We start from the raw sequence: 13677 nt of genomic DNA, 5'->3' as shown, positions 1-13677 counted from the left end.
AGCAATTCATCTCCTTCGAGTCCCTCCCTAAAAGCCTGGGAAATCTGCTCATGAAAATCTAAACAAGGTTGGTACCAGAATTTTCCAAGTGTTTCATGGTCTTACTTGACGATATGTGCTATACACAAGACAATCTGCACCACTGGATGTGGGGTTCAGGATAGATGAGATGTTACAGGCTCCACTTCCTTCATTTTTACCTTTGACAGAAATATCAGTGGGCAGACATTTCTGTTGCTACTTTTAAACAAACTTTTATTGGTATTTTAAAGGACATAGTCTTAAAAAGATATGTGGCATGGGCAATTAGCCTGCGCTGCTGATTTCAGTGCTGCTGCCACCCACAGAGATGCTCTGGCTGTCACTTCGACAGCAGGAATAACTAAGAAGGTTGCACAGCCAAACTTCTTCTGCCAAATCCAAAGCTAACCACAGACTTTGATAAACATTCAGTCAGGATTTTAGTGTTTACGTTGTATTTTCCTTCTGCTGCACTGTTGAGGGATAATTGTGTTTGTATTTGTCCTAATGATGTGATTATACCTTGCATTTGCCCTTTTCATGTGATGTCACAGGAGTTAATGACGTCCCCTCAGGATTAAACAAAGAAGTAAGCAAACCTCAAACAAAGGTAGCTACTTCTGTGGGAATAAATATATTCAAAAAAGATTAGTATAAAAATGCAAAAGGCCATGCATCCCGCTTCCGTGAGTGGAAATAAATGAATTTTATGCAGGTAGGGTCTGGTGAAGAGGACTTTTAACGGTGGAGGGGTTCCGATTTTATATACATATTTAAAAACTAGTTTATGTGTTTATAGAGATAATAAAATAGCACATTTTGCAATACTGAAAATCTGTAATTTTAATAAAATAAAACCACTATCACTAGCTATATTTGCAAATTCTAAAAGTTTATTATGGATCTTCATCTGAAAAAGGACTGTTTAAAAGCTTGGGAATCTTAAAATCAAATCTAGGTATGCACAAAGCTGACTAAATAACACTGGCCTCGTTCTCCTTTTTATTTCCCATATCAAGTGAACCAGGCTCTGTACTTTTACAATACAGGATAACAGGAGTGCCTATTAAAAGGATTTTCATTGCCTGGCCTTCACATCAAGGCAGTACAGCATAACCAAACAGCTTCACCGTTGAGGGTTTGGTTTTTTTTTAAATCAATGGCTATTCTATTTTTTTATGTTTTCAAGTGAACAGAAATTGACCTTCATTGTCTCTTTAGTCAATGCAGCTCAGAATCAAAGAGCAAGTTAATTATAACCATTTAAAACTTAACAGTTGAAGCCTTTTGATGTAATATCGCATTCATTTCTAATTAACTGTACATATGTCTTACCGAGTTATCCAATAACTCTTGAGATCTGTCAGCATAAAACCTTAATAAAAGCACGAACACTTCAGGATGAAGATTAGACAATCCTTATATAAGAATGAACAGAAAGTGACAGGGAACAAGACTGAATATAAGAAGAAATCTTTGCCTGTTTTCCCTAATGTTCCTTAAAACATGGCTGCTCCTGATGCTGCTGCTGCATAGCGGCTTAGTGTCCTGAGAACCTCAACTGTCAATTTTAGTTTGATAAATAAAAGCAAAATGCAAGTAGTTGTATATTTCAGCTTTTCTGATGATCCATTGTGTAAAGCTTTAATTTGGTCAAGCATAAACATCTTCTGGCTATTTACAGCCCCTGTCCTAGAACCTGCTCTTCAAAATCAGTGAAAACCACCCCAGCAGCTCAGTGAAGTAAGCTGAAGTTAAGGAGACGATGTCCCTTTCCCAGTGGAACTCTTCTCTCTAGTGACCAGATTCACTAGGCACGGAGTCTGAGTTGGGCTGTGGGCTTTGTAATAGGAATCCACCAGTGTGCAATGGTAGTTTGGGATCTTTATTTCATTTCTCTGAAAATGAAGCTACACTGTTTCTTAATTCATCAAGTTTACCATTGTTGTCATTATTATTCTTGACACCTCTACTCCCAAAAATGTCATCTTGAAAAAAGACTTCACAACATGGTGCTAAATATGGTTTTCATTCCATACGGATCTTTAAACAGCAATGATCTAAATAGTAGGGCTCAGAAAAGGATTCCAAGTCACAGTGTGCCTGCCTTCTTCAGAGCTGCTTTTATCACTCAAGTGACAAATTTATTTGGGTTTTTCTTACATGGTGTGGGAAGGATGGGGTGGGTTGATTCTCCACTCTGCTTCTTCACGTCAGCTTTGAACCCTGTATTGTTAGGTAGACAGAAACTGAACCAAGCGATGTCCTGCACAATGTTCAGGCACTGGGCACACCTATCCACAGCTGAGGAATATAAAATGGAGTGTAATCTCTCTGATCACAGTAGTGAAACTCAGTGGATAAAGATTTTTATTGTCGACAGTGGTAACCATAATTCAGGGTAAGAATGACTGTCATGTGGAGGAGTATGGAAACCAGAACCAAATGGCCAGGAACCCTTTGGAAAGAGTGGATGAAGATTTGGGAAAGGATGCTGGAAAGACCAAAACATCAAGATCAGGGAGAGAAACAGCTGCACTGATTTTTCTTAATTATAATTTAAATGTTATTTGGAGGTTACTCTAGAAGAAAAGTTTATAACACAGGCCCCAAGGAAGTTCCAGGACAACTGAAAAAAGAGTTGTAAATCCACATTATTCTGAGAGGTGTAATTTCTTATGGCTTATTGTTACCTTGGGAAGGATGAAAATTAATATGTACTCAATAATTACAGGACTCAGGAAAAGAAGCAAGACTGGTGCAAAAGTAGGCACTATTGGAGAAAATCCATATATTACAACATTTTCATTTATGAAAATGTGACACATCATGAGTCACACTAGTGCACATTCTGCTCTGCCGAACTCCATTGAAATCAGTGAGGAGACAGGAGCAAAGAAACGTCAATCACACTCAAAGTATGTTTCCCAAACTCTTCCACAGGAAGAGACTTGCTTCATTCTATTTACTGATAATCCGTCATACTCAATAGATAGGTGCAGTATTTTGTTTTCACTTAAATGGATTCTTTGCCCCACTGAGAATTTGTAACCAGTAAACCTGTTCCTACCAAGGTCTGGGAAGAATCAGACAGAAAGACTTCTGTTGCATAATTCTGTATCCAGTTAGACTTAAAATAAAAGCATATAATTGACCACAAAAATTAGTTTTGTCCTCATAAAATCTTTCCAAAAAATACTGAAAGGAAATTATGTCACTGAGAATATTTTGTATTCAAATATTTTTGTTTAGCTTCTCATCACAGCCAGCTAGCTGTCATGAAAAAGCTTTCATATTTACAATGTCTCTCAGCATGAATGATCGCAAAATGTTTTGGGTTGTTGGTTTTTGATTTGGGTTTTTTGGTTTTTGTTTTTTTTTAACTGGGAAAATATTCACCACTGAAATGCAGCCCCTTTGATTTGGAAGAAGTCAGGCTGCTGAACAAATGGAATGTGAAAAGGCCATGCAACTATAAAATTAATCAAATTATGGCCAGTGCTCACCATAAAAGTGTGCATTTTATGCACCATTAAAGTGTGGCCAGAACAATTTTAATATCCATACAGTGTTTCTGTTTTGCGGGTCTTCACTGAGTGGAGGTCTGCATTGAAACAAAACTTTAATATAGATTCACCTGGGAAACTAGAAGCTGTTGGCCTGGGGTTCTGAGATACATGAAACCTAGTTTATCAGCCTTTAAGCTCTCACTGCTGTTGCCCTAATAAGATGTAAACTGAACTCGGGATAAATTCCAATGTAATTCTCCAACTCGTACTACCTGTAGTGCAAGAACTTATTATACATTAGCAGCATGCTGGCCATTTCCTCAGTGTAGCTACACTAGGTATCTGGAAAATGAATGGTATCTTTTAGCTTTCATTAGTCTGAGACACTAACAGCTGAATCTGCAGAACTTTTAGATTCTTCCCTGTCTTTCAGCTGTGACAACAGCCAAAATACGAATTCTTCATGTATGAACTATAGCCCTTCAAAGACATATCTATGTTCATTTTGCTCTTGCTTCTAATAGTTCGCTAATGCTTCTAATAAATCTCCACCAGAAATTGGGTAGAAGAGCAGTCACTATTATTTACAATGTCCAGGTTTAGCCCAGCCTACTGAGCTAAAGGACTGGCTATAGACACATCAACTACTTTTGAAATGTGATGGCCAGTTTACCAAGCAACTAAAAGCTCCTTCTAGTAAGTACTACATGAAATCCCATTCAGGGATTCACTACCGAAACCAAGGAACAGTCAGTGGCTTGCGTGATCAGAAACTTTCAGCACAGAAACGAGTTCTACACAAAAATTCAACAGCTGCTGAATATGAAAACCTGAAAGATTGTGATGACAGGACTGAAAAATTGTTGAAAAAAGAGGAAACTTGCATTGGAAAGGAGTTATCTAGTCAGTCATTTATATTAAATGAATGTGAAAACTCCATTTTGTGAAAAAAAAAAAAGAAAATAAATGCCGTGGGATGCTCCTTTAACTCCTGGTCTTTTTAAGCCAGTCAAAGACAAAGCTGGGAACGGAAGCCTGCGGTCCAAACATCTGCTATCACACCCTGCCATATTATTCTTTTCAGAGTGCAATCTGAAGCAACGTAGGTTTTGTCTGTGTTACTTGTCCTAGCAGGTTATTCCAGAGCATCAGGCTCTTGATGGGTGGGAGGTTGGCTTCTCCATTCCCAGATGAGTCTATCTGTGCTCCTCCACAGATTTTGGCACTCATTTTACCCATTTTTCCCCTTCTTGATACTTCTTACTGGTCTGTTGTCTTTATAGGCAATATAAACATCCCCTCTCACCATTTTTCTCATTGAGCAAAGTAATCCTCACTTTTTGCCTGCTGAGTTATTTCTGCTCCCACCTACACCAGCAGGTCAGAGGTGTCATCCCTGAAGAGAACTACAACACTTCAAAACTGAGAGGAAACTCAAGTCTCTGATGGTCCAAAAACTGCATATAGGGTTTTTCAGAACAACCCACAGAGGTACAAAGCATGAAATAGATGCTGTGATCTCCAAGGAGTATGTTAACCAGAAAGCTGTTTCCATGAAAGGGCATAAAAAAACCTGTAATAATACTACAAGTGGTAATGGGTTCAAACTTAAACAGGGGAGATATTTAAGTTGGATAGAAGAAAGAACTGATTTACTTTGAGGGTGGTGAGACACTGGAACAGGTTGCCCAGAGAACCTGTGGCTGCCCCATCCCTGGCAATGCTCAAGGCCAGACTGGATGGGGCTTTGAGCAACCTGGTCTATCAGAAGGTGTCCATGCCCATGGCAGGAGGTTGTGACTAGATGATCTTAAGGCTCCTTCCAATCCAAACCATTCTATGATTTTCTGACACTGCCCTATTTGGGATCGCATTTATCTCACTGAGCTGTACACATTGACATTAGGCCCCTCTATCAAATACAATGTGTACATTCTGTATACATGAAGTACATGGCAAAGTTTTGGTAGTGGAGGCTGCAGATCAGCCTCTATGAGTAAAACAAGCTTCTCTGATCATCTTTCAGAAAGTCGAGCAGAAGCTCAAACATTTCATCTTTACCTTCTTATTTGCATTTGCCTGCAAACAGCCTGGAGAAGAAGGGTTTCTGCCTTCTGCGAAAGAAAACTAATAAGACCCCTAGCAACCAGGATTCACCAAAGTCTCTGTTTTGGGCACTGAATGTTACACACCTAGCAAGGAAGTCTCCTTGCTCAAGTAATAGGACAGAGGTAGAGATCAGAAAACAGAAGAAACTGAAGGTAATATTACTTATTCAAAATTGTAAGCAGAAAATGCCAAGGTTAGCAATACTGTTCCAGAATTACTCCCAATGAAATATCCATCAGATCAAAGACACCACACATCAAAAAGATCTCGTAGATAAGATGAGAAAAAGCAAAGCGTGCAATCCTCAGAATGAGAGAGGAAGATAAGGGGGAGGAGGAACAGCCTTGAAATTATGTTCATACATGTTTGATGTTTTCAAATACGCTTGGCCTGATAGAGTTGCTTCTACAATGCCAGCAAAGTAGGTTTCTGCAGTATGCCAGCAGTTACTCCTGAGAACTCCTGGAGGAAGGGGAGTCATTAAAGGCCTAGAAAATAGAAAATAGTGCCTATCTTTAAAAAGGAAATAAAGGTTTGAGTCAACATAACCTCAGTTCTGCTTCAGAAAACAAAATTTTATAGTAACTAAGCAGAAAAATAACCTAAGCAGATAGTAACCCAGCAGAAAAGGAGAAGAGTGGGAGTTTGTCTAGAACACATTGTTTCAAATCATTCTAGTTTCCTTCTAGGCCAATATAATAACTGACTTTAGCAAAGCTTCTGTTTCCTACTTGTTCCTACAAAACATATTCTAGGTGAAACATCCACAGGATGGAAGAGCATTGGTAGATAACCATACCTGCAGTGTATGGTTATCTAATGGTGTGGCATCAAGTGACTGGAAAGATGGAGCAACTAAAGCTCTGTAAGGGTCTTCCTTGGATGCAGTATGTTAAGTATTTAAATTAAACACCTGAATGAAACAACATAGAGTATACTTAATACAAATACCGGTGACAAAAACTGCGAGGGATTGCAACCATTTTAGATGACAAAATAACAATTTTAAATCATCTTGTTCAGGTAAGTAAAACGTTATTCAGGTATGAAAAAGGCAAAAAAGTAATTTTTTGGAAACGGAATGGAAAGCTGGGTAAACTGCAGTTCTACTGAAATTGACTGGAAGGTTATAAAGAATTAGAAGCTAAACACGAGTTAACAACATCATGCTGTTGCCATAATAAATCTTTAAAAAGGCAAACAACACACTAGACTTCTAACTAGGATTACAGATTGCAAGATTTATAAAGGGATCCTTCTGTTTTGTCCAACAACAAGAGCTCTCACCCATAATTCAAGGAAGATGCAGAACCAGACAAGTGTGGAGCAGAGCAACAAGAACAATGAGGGCTAGTAAACACCCTTGGCTAGGGAAGATGGACAAAATTAGAAGAATAACTGAAAAAGAAACATAGTAAATCTTTCAAAACCAGTATAAACTGAAATAAACAGGAAAGGATTAGCTTATTCTGTTACTTTAGATGCCCTAATGTGTCCCACTTGGCTTCAGCTGTCTGTCCAGGACAGAATCCTGTAGGACTTGTTCCACATGGGCCAAGCCTCAAGACATGTCATAGGGCATTGAAAATGTCTTTAGGCACCTTTGACAACAATCTCTCCTATGTGAGAGAAGATGACTGGCACATACATTATGCTGTGGGCAACATACCTTAAGGCCAAGTTAACAGCAGGCAGCGTGCCTTCTCCCTATGCTCCACTCTGTGAATGACTCATTTCATCCAGAAGTCTTATGTCTTAAACAAACCAGGCAATTACACTGCAGAATCATTTACTTGCCTCCATTCTCCACAAGGGGAGAGTGACTGAGGCAGATGTAGATGTGTGCACCATAAATATCTACAGTTACATGTGATTAATTTCCCCCCATTGTACAAATATTAACTCCCAGATCATCCAATATTTTCACTCCATCACAAGTAATGGTCTTGATGCAAACAATACCAACTGAAATTCTATGACCTGTGCTAAAAAGGTCAGATCGTAAATCCCGTTTATTTTTTTTGAAACCACTCTGTATGAGCAACCCCTACCCTACTCTACAGTGTTCCACTGAACTTCTTGAACTCTGATAAGAATCACCATTAGATACTACAGAGGTCACAAATCATGAAAATAGCATGCCTGCTCTTAAGGTAATACAATTTCTCAAAATAAAAGAACAGGAAAATTTAGCTGTTATTCATTCAACAGAGAAGTCAACAATTGCACCATAATATGATTATGCTTGGTATTTTATCTCTATATTGTGTTTTAAGCCTCATTGTCAAATGCTTCCAAGAAGATCAAATGAAGTTCATATTTTAGCCTCAGTAAAAGGCCAAATGCTTTCCATCTCTGAAAATGGACAAATTCATCCACAGTAATTGGCCATCCACCTATACAGAAATAATCCCAAGTATTCCCAATTGGTTTCTTTTAGTTTCATCTTCATTTTGAAGGAGGGAAGAAAATACCAAAAAGAAAACAAACTATTGTTTTTCTGCAGAAATGTGTTTTCAGCTTTCCTATCTCCCCTATTTATTCTGTGTCATTGTATAAATGAAAGTATGGTGAGCCCACTGCTGTTACTTTTTTGTCATCTTCTGGCAATTCAAGGAAATAACACCCAGTACATCTCACAAATGCAACTTCTTCAAAGTTCTCAAAGTAGCCTATATAAGAATAAATTTTCTGCTACCCTGATTAGCTTAAATAAGACTTTGTTAATGAATAATTGCCTTTATTTTCCTGAAACATTCACTGTCCTTTAGCACACTGCAAAGCGTCTCTAGAACAGACTGCACTACAGACATGTCCTGGGTATACATCTGTAAGCTATCAACTGGCTTGGCTCTTTGATTCCTCGAGGAGTCTTTGCTGGACTTACTTATGAAGAAAATATATTACTATTGAGCTTCTAGTGTCAGTTTCTGACATGTTAAATGGTGAAGTTTACAATACTTTCGATGATCCTTGTAGCATAAATAGAAGCAAAGGATACAAGCAAAGAAATTAAGTGAAACTGAATGGTTTATGCATGTAAACCTGACCAAATGTGCCCTAAAAAAACTCAGGGTCTTCTAGATCTTCAGAGCCTAACTTGGATTTTGCACTTGCACTCTCTACGTGAGCTCCTTCAGCACCACCATATAGGAAGTGTGATATTCTGAGATAACTTGTGTCTAACTCAGAAAGCAGCTGAAAAGTTGACATTCACACTAGTGTTTACAAAGCTGACATCATATAATGGAAGAAACCATGTACAAGTAACTGTGCACACTAGTTTCTGTCCTTCACTTAAATCTCTTGGATACCTGCAGATCTGAGGACACCACTAACTGCGGAGGAGGGACTGGGGCGAGTATAAAGGGGTTGCAATACTCTGGTTGCACAAAATGCAGAGTAAAACTTTGTAATAAGCAATGGTAACTGAAACAAAACTGAGTTCACTCACATGGATTCTCTCACACTCACATGTTCATGTCCAGGTAGCCTGGCCAGGATCACTTCAGTGATAAGGACGACAAGGGACACTGTCTAGTGACCACATCAACTGTCTTCTTATGCTAGTAATCGTGTGCTGGTTTTCTGCTGTGCCTTTTGTACCCATTAGGACTTGAAAGGAATGGTGATATTTTGCCTTTTCCATCCTGTAACACCTCTGTAAGTCATCAGGCAAAACTGCTGATTTCCTCATTACTCTTTGGACTTTGTTTCCATAGGTAGCCTGTCCTTTATCTTAGCTTGTCCTTCATTTTCCTTATCTGGATGTCTTCAGAAGCTGGAAGGAAATGTGCTCTGTCCTTTACCAGCTGCTAATATGGATGTCATCCACACATGCCATTCTCTTATCCTTCTTCTTGTTTGTTTGGGTTTTTTAATTAATTTTTCTGGTGCTTTAATTTCTAGAAACTCTTATTCATGTCAGTCTTAACATTTCTATTATGAATCTCTACATTTTAATACTCAAAACCAGCAGGGAAAGGCAAGATAAATAATCTTATTACTCCTTTCTCTGTTTATCCATGAAACAGCAGGCTACATGCCTTTCCTCACCTGAATGCATAATTCATAGAGCACACTGTAGTGCAAAAACAAATAAAACCAAAATGAATGAGAGTTAAAATTCAGTCCCATTTCATATATTGAAATTCTTTTGACACACTAAGTGTCAAAATGTGATAATTCTGAAATTTTCATCACAATCACTAATCAAACAGCAATACAAAATCTGGAATAAAGGAAAGCAATGTAAATAATAAAATGTCATGAACATTGATCACTGTGTTTTTATAAAAGGCACTGCCACTCAATCATCATGACTGTAACAAAACTATGTTTAATACAATCACAACCACTTGCCTGATATACCAAAACAGCTTAAGGCAAGCATACACCCCCAACAAATTCAGGATACTTTGGCTAATTTTAGTTCTTTTGACACTGCCACAGAGAATGTAATGAGCAATGAGCACAGAGTATTGAAAGATGTTTTCTTCTCCCTCTGGCTGTAATTTGCAGCACCTCACAATTGCCCAAGTGCATTATGAGTGTCCTTACTCCTGTGTATCAGAGCAATAGCCATTTTCAAAGGCAACAGAGTAACAATGGACAAATGGTCTAGTATGAACTAAAAAAATCCTAAAAGGCTTTTGCCGTGTCCTCCACTGATCCTTTTGGAAAGGAGCTTTTGTGTTGCCCCTATGGCCTAGTTACAGTGCAATATACCATTTTAAGTATCTAGAAATTTTCAGAGATTCGCAGTCTGTCATTTAAAGGAAAGAATGATGTTTTTCAAAGCTATTTTTCAAGCAGTGACATATTTGAGATAATTATACCATCTACTTTACAAGTTTTCAAAACAGACCATATAGTCAGTGCTCTTCCTCCTGTCTATTAAAATGCTAGGACAGGACTAGAGAAAGTGCTACTTGGAGCAGTGGAGGGAGAAGAGCTGGTATTCTGGGAAAGTAAGGGGAAAAGTCTTCTGGATTAGGGTGTCCTTTATAATAAAAAAAAGGCTACTGGGGAGCCTTGTTGGAAGTGTTTATATCCCAGCAGAGAGGAGAAGGGGTATTGTTATGAGGGAGAGGAACCTACCTCCTCTCAGGGTGAAGGAGAAAAATGAAGTCCCAGCAAGCCCAGTACCACTGTAAGCTGCTGTCTCCATTATAGTCTGAAGCCTGAAGAAAACATGATCTAACTGCCCAAAAAGCCTCAAAGATCCCAGTCCAGCACCCAGCAACACGATGTACATTGTAATATGTGCTGCAGCTCTATACTTTTCTTGCCCACTACTGTAGAAGATTCAGGTACTGTCCATAATTTTTTGCACCCATATGTACCAAGAGTGCACTGATATAAGGCCTACCAGTTACTTTTTGTAGAATATTATATGAAAAAAAGTCTAGAGAAAATACAAGCATTAAGAAACTTTAAAAAAAAACCACCAACAACAAAAAAAAAAAAACAAAACCAACAAAAACAAACAAAACAAAAAAAAATCAAAAAACTGAGGCATAAACCCGTAGAATCAGAACATCAGTATGTAAGTTTCAGATGTTATCTAAAATTTAAATCTTATCTAAAACTTCCCCAAACGGTGAAACTCAAAGTGGGAACAGATATGTGGTCTTCAAAAGCACATTATTTGTAAGCCTTTATTCCTCGCATTCATGAGTATCTCTGGTTACTTGAAATGACAGCCGGCATTCACATGGAAGGAAGGAGTTTCTTTTTCCACTATTACCTCATTGTATGTACAAAAACGTTGTTTGGAGATATGATGTGATTTGACATGAAGTAAAGCAATGGTAAAAAGAATGTTTAAAGATTTCTTTCAGCTTGGGTGATTCCTGTCAGCTTACGAAACCACAACAGAGCAAAATGTTTTGTGAATAATTAGCAGGTTAATTACCCATAAGCAATGAGTAATTTGTATTACCTATGGGGTTAGCTCACCATGCTAAGACCCATGCTGATTGCACATGGCCACATCGCCTTACAAATTAAACAATCAGCCCTACGAGGTACTGTCTGTCCTCAAGTCCTATTGTTGTTCCAACAGTGAACAACATCTAATCCAAAAGAGATTCCCAAGGGATGACAAATGCATGGATTTCAGACTGGATAACCTAGGACAATGAACTCCAGAAAATAAAGAGTCCAGAAATGCAAAGAAAGAGATAAATTTAAGTAACTGAGCCCCGCCAAAGCTCTGTTCTGGTTATAGTAATTTTCCTTTGTTGTCTGTTCAGTATTCATAAAATAACAGGAATCATCTGTTGTCAGAGGAGCTAGGACAAACATCACTGCAGGAGCAGCCACTGCTCCTGGCCATACACATGCCTGCATGCCTTGTGTGCACTCACCTCATCCCGGGACTCACTTTGCCTAAAAGCACATTCCCAGAGTTTCCCCTCAGCTCTGTTTAGTACGTGCCTGTGGTTTTCAGTCATGCAAAGACTTCCACATACAATTTGTAGTTCAGCAGGGTTGGCTAGCCCTTATTAAACAGACCCTTCTCATTAGATTCAGAGAAATTAGTGGAGTTTTACTATATTGACCACAGTGAAATCAAAATTTCCTCTGACATCACTGTACTCCCAAGTCCCAGTCGAATCCACAAGGTCATTTGGTACTGGCCCTGACAGAAAACAGATGTAGCACAGCACTGCAGGGAGTTGCATGCCAGGAAGGGAGCTGGTTCACTGCCAGTCCCTCCTGCACTCACCCAAGCAGAGCACAGACAACAAAGTGCCTCCTGGGGTGCTAGAATGTGGCAAGTTTAAGGCACATCCCTACCACCCAGCCACCACCCCTCTCACCAGGCTGTACAGCTCACCAATGAATGCAACTCATAAACGAGCTACTGCCTCAAACACGTTTCCTTTTAATTTAATAAAGCATTGAGGCGAACTACAGAACTTCAGACTTGGCCTCAAACGGAAACTGCAGTGCTAATAAGAAAATTATCAGGCAGCAATAATGACTCAGAAGTGAGTTCCCATTTTTTGGTCTCCAAAAGCTCTTAGGTAAGCATCAGAATGCCAAGCAACCTAGGCTGCCAAGGCAAGTATGTGTGAATGAGGCAGGAGGAAGAAAAAGTATCCTGAACTATGCTACTTTACACTATAGTCCAAAGGAAACATGGCTGGATGAATCATCATCTTTTATTTAATATCAAAGAACAGATACTGTAGGCATAAAATAATGCCAGCTCCTTCAATTTTCTGCAAACTGTGCACAAATCTATTCCAGTAGAAAGCTCTGTTTTGCTTTCTCACCAAAATACTTTAAAGGCTTACAAGGGCTTGCTTTCCCAAAGGCCTGAGAACTGTTGGAAGTGACTTTAGTACTACAGATCCTACAACATGAGAATTACTGTATGCTACATATAGGAAAGATAAAAATTGCTATCTGTAATATAGTATAAATATAAGCTCAGTCATTAGATTACTGCTTGTGTAAGATGGTGCTCCAAATAGTAAGCAAACTAATATCCAACGTGTCTCAATTATTTGATTCAATATTTGCTTAAAAATGGGGTTTTAAACTCAATTTTTAAAATTAGTAGCTTCTCTGGCTTCAAACAAGACCTTTAAATGTTATTTAAGCATAGATTTATGAGCAACTCGTTTACCAGAAATTAATGTGTAGATTCTTCTTAGTTGCAAATCATTAATATGTGGCCTGTTGAAAAGATGCACCTCCTTCTACTCAAAAGCTGTGCACAGAATATTTTCAATGGTATTTGAAACGTTTCTGAAAACTGCGATTTTGGCCACTGGAATAACGTTAGCACCACCTAGGGGCACAAGTTAAAACCACGTTCACATTTTACCCAGAAGGATTTTAATCTGAACATGTAAATATGTTTTATCTCTTTATCTTAAGGAACGTCCCTCTGGCCTATGGTTTTGAGGGCTATATCTGATACAAAATTATACTCCAACGTCTTCATTCAAGGAGCTAGGACAAACCTTTCTGAAGGAGCAGTTGCTGCTCCTGACCATACACATGCCTGCATTCCTCATCT

Source organism: Pezoporus flaviventris, unplaced genomic scaffold, assembly GCF_033815535.1.
Source record: "Pezoporus flaviventris isolate CSIRO_AGI_PZ_B2104156 unplaced genomic scaffold, CSIRO_AGI_Pfla_v1 ptg000031l, whole genome shotgun sequence".
Taxonomy (NCBI): Eukaryota; Metazoa; Chordata; class Aves; order Psittaciformes; family Psittacidae; genus Pezoporus; species Pezoporus flaviventris.
This window is presented reverse-complemented; position numbering follows the sequence as displayed.